The sequence below is a fragment of the Nannospalax galili genome, unplaced genomic scaffold (assembly GCF_000622305.1).
Source record: "Nannospalax galili isolate Female #2095 unplaced genomic scaffold, S.galili_v1.0 scaffold572, whole genome shotgun sequence".
Taxonomy (NCBI): domain Eukaryota; kingdom Metazoa; phylum Chordata; class Mammalia; order Rodentia; family Spalacidae; genus Nannospalax; species Nannospalax galili.
In genome coordinates, this window is record NW_008331829.1 from 1,041,873 (window position 1) to 1,055,742 (window position 13,870).

Genomic DNA, 13,870 nt, shown 5'->3' on the forward strand with positions numbered 1-13,870 from the left:
TAGGAAAGGATCTTCTAAATCAGACAGAAGTTGCTCAGGAATTAAGGTCAGCAATCAACAAGTGGGACCTCATTAAACTAAAAATTCTGTACAGCAAAAGAAACAATCAAAAAAGTGAAGAGAAAACCCCCAGAATGGGAAAAAAAATCTTCACCAGTGACACATCTGACAGACATTTAACATCCTAAATATATAAAGAACTCAAGAAAACAAAGAATTGAGGAACCAAATGATCCAATGAAAAGATGGGCTAAAGATCTAAACAGAGAGTTTTCAAAGGAAGAAATAAAGATAACTAAGAAACATCTCAAAAAGTGTTCTACACCGTTAGTAATTAGGGAAATGCAAATTAAAACCATCCTAAGGTATCACTTTACCCCAATCAGGCTGGCTAGGATCAAGAGAACAAATGATACCAAATGCTGGTGAGGATGTGGAGAAAGGGGAACACTCATTCGCTGCTGGTGGGATTACAAACTCATACAGCCTCTATGGAAAACAATGTGGAGAACTCTTAACAAACTAAGAATGAACCTACCATATGATCCGTTTATATCATGCCTTGGCATATACCCAAAGGACTCATCCTATTGTAGAGACACTTGTACAACCATGTTTGTTGCTGCTCTTTTCAAAATAGCTAAGAGATGGAAGCAACCTAAGTGTCCCTCAACTGATGAGTGGTTAACAAAGCTGTGGTATATTTACACAATGGAGTTCTATTAATCAGTAAAGAAAGATGAAATAATGAAATTTGCAGGTAAATGGATGGATCTAGAAACTGTTATACTAAGTGAAGTAACACAGACTCAGAAAAACAAATGACGCATGTTCTCCCTCATATGTGGATCCTAGCAACAAATCCTTTTAAATTCCAGGTCCTTTTTAATAAGAAGATGCTATATAGCAGTCCCTTCTTCATGAAATAACTACCATCATCACGACTTTGGCTGAGCCTGATCGCTACCTTTGAGAGGGAACTGACACTGATTCTAGCCACTCCAACAGCTATCAAAGTGCCTGAAAACAAATCCCAAGTCCATCACTCTTGAGTCCAGCCTTGGAAGACAAAAGAAAAATGAGGATGAACCCAATAGAGGGATGCTTTTGGAAGCCCTTGTCAAGAAACTCCAATGGACTGTCTTATGAACATTTGAAAATTGCTCTGTCCTGACTTTTTTTCTAGTTCCCTGTCTAGAACTTGTAATGCTAATTACTCTTGCCTTTACTTCTCCTTCACATCTCCCATTCATTTCTTCTCCCCTTAGAGACAAGAGTTATGCAATTTAGGAGTCTTTTAGCTAGACCCACTGAAGGGGTACTCCAGTTGCCTCACCCTGCGTCTCTCTTCAGCATGGAAGAAGCCAGAGCTGTCTGCATCCCTATTCCCTACTGGCAATTTGGGTAACCATTTCAGAGGATGGTGTGATAATAATAGGAGGTAGGATTTGCCTAGGAAGATAGGGTAAAAAGACCCCAAAGAAATATAGCCAGTTTCTTGGCTAAAAGTCAAAATGTCTTTGGGCCTGTTAGCAACATACTCTGTTCCAAGGCCAAAAATGTCAAAAGTATTTGGGAGCTTGTATCTAATCCCTAAAAGATTTTAGGTTTACCTCTTTAGAGGGGGGAATGTTGGAGGGGAGGGAGTGGTCATGGATTCCTGGATTTGATCAAAATACCATATATGTATGTATGAAATTCTTTATAAAGATTTTGTAAAAAATAAAAAATGCTTATTGGCAGTACCCTTTGAATCAGTGTATGATTTCTGACAGGGAAAGTACACTGCTTGCGTACATAAATGCTGGTTATACCTAATCCTTTCAAATTTTGTATACATAATCCTTTATAATCATTTCAGTGTAATTCTGAATCTGTTTATCAGGGTCCCATATAACATCCATAACAGTAGAGATAAATTGTAATCGAAGCTTCTGTCTATATCTGCTGTATGTTTTTACTTTAAGCTTTCCTCTCACAAAGATATAGAATAAACTGTTTCAAATTTGAAAACATCCTGGAGCAGGGTGACGCTGTGTAGTGTTGTGAGGGATAACTGCTAAGTGCAAACAGCTGACATAAAACAGATGGACACTGAAGCCTGTTCTAGGGGGTTCTGTTGTCTCCCCAAATCAACTGCATTGACTCTATCCCATCCAAAGTTTAGAATGATTGTTTCTGTCGTTCCTGGAGCCATGTCTCCTTCAGTGTTCATTATGCTGTTCTTAATCAGCCGGATCACTACCAACTTGTGTTGACAGGTAGCTTTATAATCACACATTATTTAGTCATCTTGATTATGATCATATGATTATGTACCGTTCAGTAGATTTTTAACTTTAGAGCGTGAATGTGGTATGGACTTCATTGTCTTTTTCAGGAGAAAATTAGAAAAGCAAAACAACCTTTGATGGGTTGACTTCTAAAGTTTTATTTTTGAGCCTGTTTATATTATTCTGTCTCATTTTTTTTTCATTTGAATGAACAAAAGCTCTTTGAAGCATCATCTTTATGATTACCTGAAATGTTAACCAGCACTATGTTAAAATTGTATCAAAGTATTATTTAGTTATGTTACAATGTGATTGTCATGACCACATATTATAATTCATATATCAGGTGATTTCTAGTAGTATAGTTTTCTGGTTTTAATATTTCATACCACACACAGAAAATGATACAAATACTTATCTGCTATATTGAGAAAACAGAAAAAATAAAAGTTCTTATAAACTACAAATGAGCACACAGGGGATGTTCAGGCTGCCTTAGGTCCTGTTTGGCTTTTTCAGCCCTTAAGCGATCCTCACAGCCTTCTCTAGGAAGAGGCAAGGTAGGAAGGGCTGAACTGAAATGAGCCTTAACAGGTGTATGCACATAGTGGCTTCATATGAAAGCAAAGTGTTCCATCAGTCGTCAGGACTGCTGATGGCGAATCATGACTGTTGTTTCAAATGAGTTTCCTAGCACATGGTAGATGATCAGGAAATGTTGAGAAGCCCCAAATCACATAAAAAGTCACTCACATCACTGAATAATTTCCTTTACTTTTGTTCAGAAAGCTCTATATATTTCTTTTATTAATTCAGCCACTATCTACCACTCTAGTTATTAAAAACAAAAATGTAAAACACTGAGTAATAATGGGAGGTCCCAGGTGGTGGGAGTCACCTTGTTCCTGGATCTCATAAGCTTATTTACTTTCCACAATCCTGGCAAATGGATTTTTATCTCACTTTATACAAATAAAGTCTGACTTTCATAGATTTCATGTAGTGAAAAAAATTACCTGGTAGATAGTAGAGCTAAGATTTAGGCATAAGATGGTTTGATAATAAAGCCTGAAATTTGTTTGCCATCTGTAAGGCGTTCTCATTGGCTTTAGGCATTTGCTTACTTCTGAGTTCTTAAACAAGGTTTTCAGGGGCTCTGAGACACCCACCACACACCACTTGTAGCTGTACTTCTCTGTATTCAGCTCCAATTTGTCATTACCTCATGCCATGCTGGCCTTTTCCAGGCCCAGTATAGCTCATGACGGGCCTGCAGTGGACTGATATTCTTATGCAAACACTGAGCTATGGACTTGACCTCATGAGTACTGGGAGACAACCCCAGTTCTCCAGTTCTGGCTCTGCTCCTTGTCCCTACCTCTATCACTTTGGAAATGCCACATCCCTGGTGAATCATTCTGGTTCCTCACTATTATAAATCAGTAGAATGGACTTTACATATGATTGACTATAAGTGGTTAAATGAATACATTATGTTTGTCATATTGACTGCATATAATAAGCACATACTAACTATTATTATTTGTGATCATTGAATTCCATATAAGTTTGTAAGGGAAGTAATAGGAGAGAAGTATGTCTTAGTAAGTTAATTTTTGAAAGAGCTAATGTTAGCAATCACATTTTAATTTTATTTTTTTATTTTATGTGTATGCGTGTATTGCCTGCATGTTGGTAAGTGCACCCATGTCATGATGACCACAGAGGTCAGAAGAGGCTGTTGGATGCCCTGGGACTGGAGTTATGGACAGTTGTTAGCTGCCATGCAGGTGCTGGGATTCGAACCTGGGTCTTCTGCAAAAACAACCAGTGTTCTTAACTGCTGAGCCATCTCTCCAGCCCCAGCAACCACATTTTATAACACTGAAATATCTGTTGGCAGATTATTGTTGAAATAACTGAGGTACACTGAAATTATATACATTGCATATTTGTACTTTTGAATGTTTTGTGATATATGTTAGAGAATGGAAAATGAAAGGATTATCTTAATGCTTAAGATGCTGTTAAGTTATAACTTTGTTCTTCTTGTGATTCTGATATAGTCAAATTTATGGATTTCTAGGAAAGAGGAAAGAAAACTGAGGAACATATATAGAAAAAGTCTCTTATTTTTTAAATTGAATTAAGTGATGTGTCAAAGTCATCTCAATTGTAAAGGAAACCCAAGCACAATTTAGGAAGAGTCTTGCCCCATTGCATGGATTAGAAAAAGCAATAATTAATAAAATCATTTATCACATTTCCTTTAAGTCATACTGAAATGCAAATACTTCCCACATTTTAGAACTTTAGGAGATAAAACTCTGCTCGGATCCAGCCCCTTTCTCACCATTGAAATAGGGTGTATCACTTGTCTTTTATATTAATTATTTTAGTCTTGAAATTTCCAATCTCTACCTATGTATATAATGAAATGAAACATGGTCATATCTCCCATTATAACTTCCAAATTCCCCAAGTCTCCCAACACCGTCCCCTCCCTACTTCATGCTCTCTTTAACTTTTTGATAACCCATTTTTTGCTAATCCAATCAGTGATGCCCATATGTGCATGGGTGTGGGACCATTCACTGGAGCATGGGAACTAAGACGCACTACTTCTCAGCCCGATGAACCGGAACAAGAGGTGTCAAGTTATGATCCCCCCCTCGTTTTTGTGGATAGTTTTGATGAACACGTGCTGCTGGTTCATTTGCATACCATGGCTGCTTCCCATTGCAGCCACAGAGGTGGGTAGTTGCAATGAAGAGAGTGTGATTAGAGAAGCCAGAGCATCTACTGTCTGAAGTTCGTTCCCTGGAAACTTTGCTCATCCCTGAGACAAACTAGAATTCACCTGAGAGCTCCTGTCAACCTGATGTCTTATATTTCCTCTGTAGAGAGGATTGCTTCCTCTCTGCATTTTACAAACACATCAATAATTCTAATTTAAATATTGTTTACTGTTTCATGTGTAGCTGTCTATTCATGTCATTTAAGTTATTAATTCCCACAGTGTGCCTAGTATTTTAGGGCTATTGTTCTTATCTGAAATATAAAAATATCACAGACATAGAAAGTAAGACACATGACTTACAATATTGAATGAAACAAAATATTCATCTCTTTATGATCATATTATTTTGTCAAACTGAAAAAGGTTGAAGAAATTTATTACACACAGACTTAAATAGGCAATGGGGTTTGAGAAGGGAAAGAATCATGGGTATTAAAAAGCATCAAACCATGCCAGGCGTGGTGGCGCACACCTTTAATCCCAGCACTTGGGAGGCAGAGGCAGGCGGATCTCTTTGAGTTTGAGGTCAGCCTGGTATTCATAGTGAATCCAGGCTAGCTGGGGCTGCAGGGAGACCCTGTCTCAAAAAGACAAAAAAAAAAAAAAAAAAAAAAAAGCATCAAACCAATAACTTGTATCAGGAACATTTTCTTGGGTGACAGGGATCACTCAGTGGGTAAGGGCCCTAGCCATCAAGCCTGATAATTGGAATTAGATCGTGGAATCCACATGGAGGAAGTTACAAACCACCTCCTCCAGTTGTCCTCTCACTACCATGTGTCATGGCACACAAGCACCCACAAGCACCCAGAAGCATGCTCAATACACACAAATAATTAAATGTGCAAAAGCAAATGCATTCAGTTTTTAAAACATTATCTACTTAGCTTCCACTCATGTTACTGAAAAGAAACCTGCATGGCTGTATGAGTCTGTCCGGTCCTGTGTTTACATGTCTGGTGTGTGCTTCTTAGTATTCCTCACTACTTTTAAATCATGTGTCCTTTTGTGTTTGCTCTTTCATACAGCAGAAAAGGGTATTCTGGACATGTTATTCATTCTTGATTCTTTGGTTTTCTGCTTGAGTCTGCAGTCGAGACCAGCAGTCAAATGGAGCTCATCAGGTCTAGGGTGAACATGGGGTTCTCTTTCACTCTTGAAATGTGAAGAGGCATCATTATCATCAGATAAAATTTGTGTGGAGGCCACCATCCTGATGCCTGCGTTCTCTTTATTTGTACACGTGTGAGTTCCTGTGTGCACTCATATATGCAGGTATGCATGCAAGTGTATGCATGCGTAGGTCAGAAGACAACTCTGGCTGTCATTCACCAGTCACTATCCACCTTATTTGTTGAGACAGGGTCTCTCACTGGCCGGGACCTCATCAAGTAGACTAGACTGGCTGATCAGAGAGTTCTAGGGAACCGTGTATCTCTGCCCCTCCCCCCAACATGGAAACAAGTGCGGTGCTACCACACCCAGCATTTGTATGTAGGTTCTGGGGATCAAACTTGTTCTTCATGTTTCAAAGAAAAACACTTTACCACCCGAGCTCTCTCCCCAGCTTCTGCCCTCTCTTTTTAAAAGTAAACTTGAATTGAGGGATGAATGTTCTAGGAACAGAATTTCTGGAGAGCTAGTTCTCCTGGAAGGACCTCTGCGCTTCCTCTTGCTCTTTCACAGGTGAGCGTAGTTGACCAGCTCTGGGGAGTTGATGCTGATTACTTAAAAATCAGCACTGAGCCTGGTGTGGTGACACACATCTGTAGTCCCAGCACTTGGGAGGCAGAGGCAGGCGGATCTCTCTGAATTCAAGGCCAACCTGGTCTACATAGGGAGTTTCAGGACAGCTGGGGCTACAGGGAGACCCTGTCTCCAAAAGACAAAAAAAAAAAAAAAAAAAAAAAAATATCAGAGTTGAAAATAGAAACCCCAGTGGATGGTGATTTATTTGCTTTTGGTAAACTTGATTCTGTTTTGTAACCTTTGAAACATGGATTTTATGAGTAGCAACACTACTAAAGTGAACACTCCCTTTTGAGCATGCTGTTAATCATTATTTTTCTCCATGGCCTCTGGTTTACCTGTCTATATTGCAGTGCAGCATTCCTTAATATTTACAATTGGAATGCCAGGGGTTCATAAGAAATCTCATATATTTCTCTGAATGAAATAGGATTCACAAGACATAGGATCAGCCTCTAAAAATATATTTCAAGATAGTAAATTCCTCTCAAACATTTCTACGAGTTTTAAATAAGTGTTTATTTTATACTTTTGAAATAAACTACCTCACTGTAACGATTGTAATTTAATGCTTCTAAAGAGAGGTGAATCATTGTAAGGCACGGTTTTGGTATAAACAGATCAAACCCTAGTTAGTGAACATTTAGAACTTACCAGCCCACGCTAGATTTTCGTTAAGTCTATATTTTGTGACCATTCACCTCACATTTGCAGCTGGAGGGAAGCATGAGGAACAGGTGATGCTGGGTAACCCTCCTGTGAGGAGGACTGAAATCAGGTATGAACCGGTTTTAAAGTGAGCAGACATGCTTCTATTATGTAAAAGTTCTCATTAAATATATTTTATTATTTTTTGTGTATAAGTGTATTGCCTACATGTATGTAAGTGCACCTGTACATGCAATGTCTGCAGAGGTCAGAAGAGGTCGCTGGATCCCTTGGAACTGGAGTTACTGAGGATGGTTGTTAGCCACCATGTGGGTGCTGGGAACCGAACCTGGGTCCTCTGCAAGAGCAACCAGTACTCTTAATCACTGAGCCATCTTTCCAGCTCCCAAGAGTTTCTCCCTCTCTCTCTCTCTCTCTCTCTCTCTCTGTCTCTCTCTCTCTCTCTCTCTCTTTACAAAATGGGAAAGGTACAGAGGAGCTCAGAACTCCAGATGAAGCTCAGGAAAATGTAACAATTGTTCCCTGGACGCTTCCTTAGTCTTCTATGACTTCTAATCATCTTCAGAGCCGTGCCATGAGCAGGAGTGAAGTGGGCACTGGCCTTGCACAGGCCGTTCATTATTATTTCAGAAGCACGTATAGCCCAGTCCTAGCTCAGCATATGAGTTATTATCATTATTGAGAATTCAGGCTTATAAACGTTTGAGTAGATGAAGGAGGGAGGTGTGGAGTGTACCTCATTTTCTGTGTGGACGGGGAAAAGACTCTTTGGGATAGTTCCTCCACTGAAATAAAATCCAACCGTTTATTGAATTTTGTTGTGATTCAGAGTAAAAGGCCTAGCGCTGTTCCCAGGTGCCCGTGGAACAGCAAGAGAGTAAACATGCGCTGAAGCTTCACACTTCACCCTGGGAAGGTCATTTGAACCCACGTTTCATAGCCGGCTTCTGTTCCTAGAGAATGCATCATCTCTGAGATTTTCTTCTCTATTTTCCCCAACACTGAATTCCTCTTTATCAGCCCCTTAGATCCAGCCTTTCCCTCTTCTTTCAGTTCTTCAACAAAATATATCCACATTGACTTCTGAAAAAATAAAACTGACATTAAACAGGCCACAGCACACGTACACTTACAAATTGAAGATTTATTTGGTGGGTTGTGGAGAAGAGGATGGCACCAGCTCTGCTTCCCATTTCCTTGTGTCTGATGATCTCCGTTGGTTCCCAGAAAGCACTGCTCCCAACACATGCTCTACCTAACAAGCCTCTCCACCAAGGGGAGTCTAATCTCTCCCTTTTGACACAAACATGCTGGTGGATTTTTAAAACATACATCAGGAAATAATAGTGGACTTACAGAGGGTTGGGAAAGACTGAGAAACATCACCAAGTAACTTAGGGTTTGACAGCAAGCAGTTCAAGTGTCAACTGAAGTAGGAGTATTGTGTCCACAATTTTAAACTTGTATACAAATTTCTCTGGAAAAACCAGATCTCCAACTGTGTGATAGACAATAAGACATCCTTTAAAAGCTTCCATGATATCTTCTGGTCCAGGAAGTTGTTGCTTAAAGAAAAGAGACTTTGAGAATCAGAACTATAGTTTGTGTATTTAATTTAAGCATAAGACACACCATGTATAAGAAATGCAAACTATATATAGCGTCGATTAAAAACAAACCTTTTAGGAAATTAGGCAATTGTGGTTAATATTAAAATGCTCATTTTCTTCACTTTAAAATACCATATGCTTGTAAATACATTTTACTGATTAATTTTATTCTTTGACTATTTCAGTTATGTGTATAATGCATTCTAATTACTCACAACCCTGGCCTTCCTTCCTCCCCTGGTGAATCCCTTCTCCTAGCTCAAATCCCTTTCTGATGCTTATCTCTTTATTTTCCTCTGTGACCCACTGAGTTTAACCAGGGTTGCTTGCGTGACCATGAGTTTGGAGATATCCATTGAGCCTGGTGGGCTCACCAGTGAGTTACAGCTCAAGACGATAACTTCCTCCCTATTTCAGAATCTATCAGTAGCCAAATAGTTCGGCAGGGGCAGGTAGCACCCCCATGAGCCCCTCCACCATCTGTGACTGATTGTTGACTGAACCAGTCTTGTGCAGACCCAACAACAGTAACTACAGCAGCAGCTGTGAGTTTATGATTGCAAGGGCTGGGTCCTGCCCAGATGGCATCTCGCAGTCCTCCTCCATCTTCTGGCTCTTACTTTCTTTCTGACCTCTCTCTGATGTTCCCCGAGCTTTACAGGGAGGGCTATAAATTCTTGTTCAAAGCTGAGCCCTCAACAAAACCTTGAGCAACAGTGAATCTGCATTCTCCAGTGTCTTCTGCAAAGAGAGGCTTCTCTGGTTAAAACTGAGAGTAGGTTTTGTCTCTGGGTATAAACATTGATATTTAGAAGGCAGTTTGACACTATGCCAAATAAACAGCAGTGGTAAGTTCCCATCTTGGGTCTGTGGGATCTATGACTTCCCCAGCCCTCCGTTTTTGACTTGGATTATTGTACCAGACATGGATTCTTTCCTGTGGAAAGGGCCTAATACAACCTGAGAGTGGTTGGTTACATCCACAGCAGAGCTTGGTAATAATTTTACAAGCATATGCATATGTGTATTTATATTTAAACTGCAGAAAAGATGTTTTAATATTGTACCTTATATATAAATTAGAAAGCAGTCATCATAGGATGTTTATTATCGTTTATGTCTATGTACACACTATACAGTTCTTTGTAAGATGTAAATAAAGGGGCTGGGGAGGTGGCTCAGTTGCTAAGTTCTTCTACACAAACTTGAGGACCTGAGCTTGGGTTCCCATCACTCACATTAAGAAAACCTATCTCTGGGGAGGTGGAGACAGGAGATCTCTGGGGTTTGCTAGTCACCCTGTCTAGCTGAATACATGAGCTCCAGATTCTGTGAGAGAAAATAAGGTGGAGATACCCATTGTTAACTTCTGATCTCCACATGTAATCCACGTGTGCACTTGTGCACAGATTCATACGTATATGAACATGTTTACATGAAACAACAAACACCCCCACACTGGATTACAAGACCATTTAAACAAGACGAAGATAGTATTTAATTTGGAAGGAAAAGATGAAGCATTTTTTGCCACTTGGTTTATTCCATAAATTATTTCAAAATAGAAATGACAAAAATATATTACCTAAAGCTGGACTTGGGGTATAGTGCCTTTTTGGTTTAATGTTTGGGTCAAATGCTTTGATAATATTTGAATTTATTTCATATAACCTTTCTGACTGTGGCAAACATATCAGCTGAATAATTATCACCAAGTCTCTTCCTTCCTGTCTGTCTGCCTTCCTCACAGTGTCTGCTGGCTGCCCTCTGACCATTTCCTCTGTGCTCATAAGGTAATCAAAGTTGTTCTGGGTGTCACCAACAGCAGGAGAAAAGGACTTTGGTTTGGAGGGTGAAAAACTTTGCTAGCAACCACAGACCATCTTTCCTGCCATGCCACACCACTGGCTAGATACAGATACCATACAGCTCTCAAATCATTCCCTTCACAGGTGATGACATCGTCATGAATGGCATAGCTCATCAGGATTGATCTGACTTTGGGCACACCACATTTCTCTCCAGAGTTGCTCTATGGCAAACACCAAGAGAGTTGTGTGAAGCAAAGAAAAATATGATTGACTGTGGAGCAGAAAGTCTTCTTGGAGAAATGATAGTGTCAGACTCCAGCCCAGGGACTGTGAACTCAAGTCACACATTGGAACCAGCCAGGAAGTTTCTAAAAATATAAATTAATGGGTCTGGAGTTATAGATAGATATTGACATTTAGAATAAAGTTCATGATAATTTTGATAGATAGCTAAATTTGGAAGCTACTATTTTAGAGGCACTGAAGATAGAAATGTGAACCTACACAAATTTAGGGCCTCAAGCAGTTTTGTTTATGAACTTGGCTGAAGCTGAGTCTCATTTTGTGGTGAGAGAATTGATCTGGAAAGGCCTGCTCACTGAAGAGATAGACATCCTCAGACAAGTTTTCATCTGTGGCTGCTACTTTTATTCTTCTTTCGAGAAGGATGTTATTGACATGATCAAAGCAAAGCTTTATCCGTGTAATAGCTACAATTTATTGACAATCTACGATGTATCAGGTGCTTATTCTCAAGAAGTATGTACAGCCAATATTATCGGTTTAGAGATAAGAAAATTGCAACCCAGAGGTTTTGCTGCTTCTTTCACCTATCAAATATTCCATTTGTTTCTAGAATTGAGAATATTTACCTACGGTGCTATGGCGTCGTTTGTCACGTGTGACTTGCTGAGTTTACCAGTTTAGTAGCTAACTGTTGACTAACAAATGCTCATTGCTGGGTGGTGTTTGTGGAAGGGTTCCATGTCCCCTACAGGTTAGTTTATGTTTTTTTCAGAAGTGAGCTGTACTACTGTGCCAGACACTTAACATGAGATCCAAGAACGATCACATGATCATACAAAGGGGAGTCTTTAGATTAATTACAAAGACTAAAAAGATGCTACCTTGCCAACAATTTTCTTTTCCTTAGTAACACAAGATATAGAAATCGAAATGGTAAACACTAGAGCTAAATTTGTTTCCCCACCTATCTCCAAACTAATATTTGGGTTACTAGAGAATGTGCCTGTGTTTTTCAGTCACATCCTTGCTGTGGTGGCCAGTTAATGAAGAGGCAATTGGTCTGCGTGGGTGGAATTCATTGGACATTCCTTTGGAATGTTTTCTTCTACTTGAGATGTAGAGAAATAAACTAGGCAACTTCTGTTAATGAATGGATGGTTTGATTTTTCTTACGGATAACATTTTCTACTGAGTCATGATATTGAAAATGAAGGCGGAACCCCTTGTTGGGTAGAAGTGTTAGAGTAGCTGGAATGTAGAATCTCATTAAAGCAGCTGTCAGGATCCCTCTATTTTACAACCATCTCTACCCCATTCTGAAAGAAGCAACTGTCCTTTTGAATGAGTGCCCTGCCATAGAGGCATTTACAAATAAATGAAAAATGTCACAATTGATTTCACTTCCCAAGAATACTATGTGTCAGTGATGCCACAAACTCTCTTTGCTACTCTGTTTCAGATCTCTTGGTTGGACGTTGGAAATAGCTTCTGATGGCCTAAGGTCTCTTTCTTCTGACCCCAGGTGAGCCCTCTATTGCTGACCTTTTATAAATATTTGTAAAGCCATTTGAGAAGTTAAAGAAAATGAAAAACTGCTTTCTCCCTCCTCTTTATGTAATTGCTGTTTTTGTCAAAAAACATTCTGGTGACAGTTGTGTGCTGTATTTTGCTTGCTTTGGAGCCATCTCATATTAGAAGGCACTGGAAAATTGTACAATTATATTTCACATTCCTTTCCCTAGTACACATTGTAGGTATGCTTAATTGAACAAAACAAATAAAAATGTCTCTTGCAAAGAAGACAGGTCAGGATATGCCTTTATATTTTGAATGTTCTCAGTGTTAGCTTATCTTGACTATGTGGCAGTCCTATAACTTAGAGGTAACATCACTGATTTTATATATATACATATGTATATATATTATTGTCTTAATTATAAGCTGATTGCCACCATACCAATATTATTGAGAGTTTACTGAAACCACATACCACATACTGTGGTAAGGAATCATATCAATTAGCTTATGTCAATGTATTACAGTGGTGCTTAGAGTCTCAGTTAATATGGATTTTGAAGAAAGATACTAATTAGAAATTACTAGCAGTTTTATGGATATTAAAATGAAAGGAAATAAATCTTCACATAATTATACTTAAAGAGATTTTAATCAGTATAATTAGCTTTAGATTGTGCTGTCTTTGGGGTTATTTTGCTTTCTGCTGTTGTCATGAAAGACCATGGAATGGAATACGAGGGAGAGCTGGCCAAACCAATGATCTCCAGATAGGATGGCCGACCTCCAGTGGATGAATTTGTACCAAAGGCCATCTGGTACAAATGCTTGGCTGGATAGGACTTAACTGTGCAGAATATATGTGGTCCAGTGGCAGGGGGCACATATGGGGGAAATGTCTGAATTTGATTAAGAACTGTTGTATGAAATGTACAAAACTCAATACAAATTTTTTAAAAGCTCATGGAACAGGACAATTTGCACTATATATTTTTCCTCATAGATAAATACAACTTTAGTCAATTTGTTCACACAGTCAAGAAGTATTTACTCACATTATTAAGTGCCAGGCACTTTGAATTGAGGACTTGAGGCTGAAGGATATGTACTGCTCTATATATAGCCTCTCAAAGCTTTAGGGTCCAGAAAGACTCAGTCAAGAGGCAGAGCAGAACTTGTAGAGCAGCATGTATAGTA

General features: G+C 39.1%; 1 protein-coding gene across 5 annotated transcripts in view; it reads left to right on the top strand.

The window, feature by feature from the left end:
- Nucleotides 1–13,870, top strand: part of Naaladl2 (N-acetylated alpha-linked acidic dipeptidase like 2) — a 1,296,606-nt gene that overhangs the window by 48,038 nt on the left and 1,234,698 nt on the right. For 4 of the 5 annotated variants that reach the window (XM_029560548.1, XM_029560545.1, XM_029560549.1 and 1 more), the window contains one exon: nucleotides 12,618–12,680. The gene's annotated coding sequence lies outside the window, so the exon portion shown is untranslated. Of the gene's footprint in view, nucleotides 1–11,553; nucleotides 11,655–12,617; nucleotides 12,681–13,870 lie in introns of those variants that run through there. The other variant, XM_029560546.1, reaches the window with a different exon arrangement.